The sequence below is a fragment of the Argentina anserina genome, chromosome 7, assembly GCF_933775445.1.
Source record: "Argentina anserina chromosome 7, drPotAnse1.1, whole genome shotgun sequence".
In the NCBI taxonomy this organism is placed as follows: Eukaryota; Viridiplantae; Streptophyta; class Magnoliopsida; order Rosales; family Rosaceae; genus Argentina; species Argentina anserina.
Genome location: NC_065878.1, coordinates 7551438 through 7556072, shown reverse-complemented (window position 1 = coordinate 7556072; position 4635 = coordinate 7551438). Strand labels below are relative to the sequence as shown.

Below are 4635 nucleotides of genomic sequence, written 5' to 3'. Positions count from 1 at the left end.
CTTCTTTAATTGAAAGTCAATCCACTAGTCATGATTCTCTTAGGGAAAGTGGTTAAACTCAGCAAGGATGTAAGAGAACCTTTTTAATTGTTGTGCTAGCTAAGTTTATGTTTTTACTTGAGGACAAGAAAGTCTAAGCGTGAGGTAGTTTGTTAGGTTAATATTAACCTAATAATTGCTACCTAATTCTTTATTTTCCTACATCCTTTTGTGTATTTATCTACTTCTTATTATATTTCCCTCTAGCTTCTTCAATTGTCTCGATATCGAAATAATCCTTTCCCAATCGCATACCTGAACAAGGCTTCTATTGGGATGTCTTAGTCTTCTGGAAATAGGAAACAAAGGGGAAGGCATGACTTGGAGTCTTCATCTTTTAAGAAATCATAGCTTAATTTTATACATCAGGAGGCATATCCTCAGGGCCGGCCCTGAGGGATTTAAGGCCCAGTGCAAAGAAAACAAAGGGCCCTTACACAAAAAAAACAAATTTTTTTCGGGGTTTGGAACCTAGCCAAGTGCAATACTAGGAGGCTCATCCCCACGCCTGAAACAGATCATCGTCAGTTCACATAAACAGGAACACCGACAACAGGGTTGAAGAATAGCATATGGTCAAGGATGAAAGTACAGAAACGCATAAATACAGGCCAAGCCACCTATATGCTACAGTAGGAATCAATCAATGTTCTATCAAAAGTTTGTCATATTCCTAAGTCAAACCTATGCAAATGTGTCATTTCTATGCCTTGACAATTAATTCTTGCATATCTTGTAAATGATATCCATGGTTCTGACTTTACATTTAGTTACATTACTTCCTGCAATGAGAACTCTAGTGAGAAGTTTGCTAGTAAAATAAGTGTGGTTTCTTATACCTATATTCTTATACAACTATCTTTGCCAGGGCCAAAAGAATTCTATGTCTGACAAATATGTCATTTGCCATATCTTTCTGACAAATTTTCTGATTAAACATGAACTGCAAGTACATGTTACAACATAAATGTGGGTTTTCTGTATCCCTTATAAAAATAAATTGATGGCATCCAAAATTAGACGCACTTACCTTTGAGATGTGTGTACCAAGACTCCTGTGCACGCCACAACATTTTAAGCATATAAAAACTCCAATATTTGCTGACCTGCAAATGCAGTTATAAACACATGTTTATATCATAGTAGTGAGTATTTTCTAGAACAATGAATTTGCAAAACCTGCTCATCTTTAAACTCTTAATCCTAAACATAATTAAAACAATGATCTCTCAGACAGTAGACATAGGGAATTTACAAGCACTGACACAAAGTATGTAAATCTCTAAGGTATCATGAGGAAACAACTTACGCCCACTTAAGATCAGCAGCACCACAATCAGCACAAGAGCGATTATCTTTTTGCAGCAATAAATCCTTCAACTTTCTTTTACTTGTAGAGCAACAAATATATGACCCAGTTCCAGATTAAAGTGTCACTTTTATTTAGATTGCAAATGTACATCAGTGTCCAGGAAGCAGAAAAGAAGATTATCTTCAGCAAGTCATCCACACAAAGATACACTAAAAAGTACTGACAATGCCTTTTCCTGTATTTTATTTCCCCCTCCTAATCTTTTACCCGAATATTACAAAGCATACCTGAGGGAGGCCTCCCGAGTTCCATTGGACGGTGATTCACGTTTCTACTCATAAGGTTCTAATAGTATGACTTTCACAAGAGGGACAAATAGAACTAACGGAAGACTAGTAATAAATATTATGACTTTCAGTCTTTCACAAGGGTGGATGTTTGAACTGACCAAACACAAGACATCAGAAAACCTCAACTGGCAAAATCATTGTAGAAAGCGGCCCCAATAAAATCTGCAGAAATATCCTAATAAACCCATAAATAAGAACTGAAGCCTCAATAAGAACGATTAGGATTCCAGCAAAAGGTGACTTGTTTGCACAGAAAAAAGAATCCAATCAACAACCGCAAATTATCAACTGCAACAGACTGGAAGAGCAATCAAATTAAGGATCGCAAAAATTCAGAGAAAATTTGAAACAAATGCACAAGACGTTGGAACTGATAATCAAGATTGAACAGTTTTCATGTCTAAGAGACCGCCCAGATCCAACGAATTGCCAAACACAAAACCACAAATAAATAAATAAAACCAATATTTCCCAACAAAAACAAAAACCCAGGAAATTAGAGAGATGGGAGATGAAGAATTAGACCAACAAATTACCTGAAACAACAGACTTGAGCCAATCGACGACCTCCCTTCTCGACTTGAGCTTCACAAGCGAAGACGCCGGAAACAAAGATCGGTTTTTCAAGGCATATTGATAGGAGAGGAGATATTGACTATTGAGATAGACCACACATGAAAAAAAAAACAGACAAACAGAAGAAAAAAATTTAGAATTTTGGGCCCTGGCCCAGGTAGCACTGGCTGCCCTCCCTGGCCGGCCTTGCATATGCTTTATCATCAATGTTGGAACTTTTTGAATTCTGCAGTTGTTCAACTGCTTTTTTCCATTCTGCCAGATCTTTATATGCTAGTGCCCTTGCAACTTCTACAACCGCAACTGGGAGACCAGCACATTCTCTAGCCACGTTTCTTGCTACCATAATCGATTCAAAAGAGCTTCTTACATTTTTCAAGAGCAAGGTCCAAGAATCTTCTGGTGATAAGATATTGAGAGGAATAATTGCTTGGCATCTCATGAGATGACATACATTCCTTATCCTTGTGGTGAGAAGGAATTTGGAATTGCATCTTTGTAGCTCGTATAGGCTGGGAATACCTATGCTTGGCGAGTCTACTCTCTCCCATCGTCCAACATTATAAGGATACTTTCTCTTTTATTTATCTCTTTATTCAATATAGCAGCTCTTCCAGATTCTGACTCTTCCTCTAATTTAATCCCCAACATATCTGCTAGTGTGCCTTAAACTTTCCTAAAGTCCAGCCATAGTCACATGATCAAAACTCCTATTTTCGAACCATTTGTAGGCATGTTTTACCAGGGTTTTCTTACCAACGGCTCCCATTCCGTAGACCCCATAGCGGTCACCTCATGATCAACAAGGGTCCCCATAATCTCATCCAGGGCTTTTCTCGTTGATTCAAATATTTCAAAATCTCGGGTGGATAATAGAAACTACATTTGAGCAGGTTTTACTTCACTGCACATAAGAGATTGTCTACATGATTCAAGATATCTCTTGGCAACCTTGTCTCCGTGTCGCCTAGAATTTTCATGTTGGGCAAAAGCATCTCTGAAACTGGACTGAGAAGTTGCCTAATATTGCCTTGAATGCATCTGGACCATCCATTCTTAGTTTGTGGCCAGGATTTCTCTTATACTATGTCACTTAAAGTTCTAGTTTATCTCCTCAAATTCTCGTCCTCGTGAATTTCTTTCTTTCTTAGGAGTGTAAATGAGCCGAATAGAGCCGAATATTAGGTTGTTTATGTTTGACTCATTTTCATTCGATCGAGCTCGAGCCGAGCTAAAATTTAATTTTTGTACTTAATGTTCAAGCTCGGCTCGGCTCGAAAAAATTAAAACTGGGATCGGGCCGGCGCATTTTATAAGATGAGGTCAAACTTAAATTGAGCTGCCTTGAACCATATGAAATTAAAATTTTAAAATTTTGAATTAAAAATAAATTTTTTAAATGTAATGTCTTAGCATCACACAAAATCCATTTTTATTTGTAATAAACTAAAAAAAACAAATCAAACTCATTATTGAACTTAAAGTCTTTAACTAATTATTCTATAAAAAAACAATTCAGCTCTTTCGAACTAATATTATATTTTTAATATTATTTCTTATATATAAATTATACTTTATAAATACTATAAAAGTTAATGAGTTGAGATTAATTAATAAACGAGCCGAAGTTTTAACAAATCCGAGTTAGCTCGTGAGCTAAATGAGTCGTACGGGCCGAATACTTATGTTCAAGGTCCGGCTTAATATTGAGCTCAAACTCGACTCATTTAACTTTACAAGCTCGAGCCGAACGGGCTAAAAGTGAGCCGAACACGAGCGGCTCGAGCCTACTTACAGCCCTACTCTTTCTCTATCTCTCCTCTCCTCAGCAATGGAATTCATGAAGAGAGCTCAAGCTGCAAAATTAAGATTAAACCTCAAACAGAAGCACGAATTAATGAGAACAAGTTCAACGCCGGCTTCTTCCCCACATTTGAAACCACTTCAAATTTGTTTGTTTCCTTCTATTTCGTGCTCAAAAGCTTTAATTCACTGGTGGGTTTCTGGGTATTTATTGGTTTGGACCTTTGGTGTTTGGGATAAAGTGTTATTAGTAAAATCGCTCAATTTTGTTCGAGTCATTAGAACTTAGAAGTTTCTATCAATCTGAATAATTCCAATCGGAGTCTGATGAAGATAATATGTGTTCTTTTAATTTCTATCTTGGTACAACATATTTTGATTTCATTGGAGCTTTTGGGACCAATATGAATGAAGGAATAAAGGTGGAGGTGAGAAATGGAGATGGAGGAGTATGTAAATATGGAAGGGAGACTGGGACTATCTTGGAGGTGGAGATGGAGTTAATGGGGAATGAGCTCCGTCACTTTTCCAGAGAACTGACATTTGGTATAGATA

General features: G+C 37.1%; 1 pseudogene; it reads right to left on the bottom strand.

The window, feature by feature from the left end:
- Positions 1-220: 220 nt before the first annotated feature.
- Positions 221-3093, bottom strand: LOC126803498 (probable disease resistance protein At1g61300; annotated as a pseudogene).
- Between the last annotated feature and the right edge of the window lie 1542 nt (positions 3094-4635).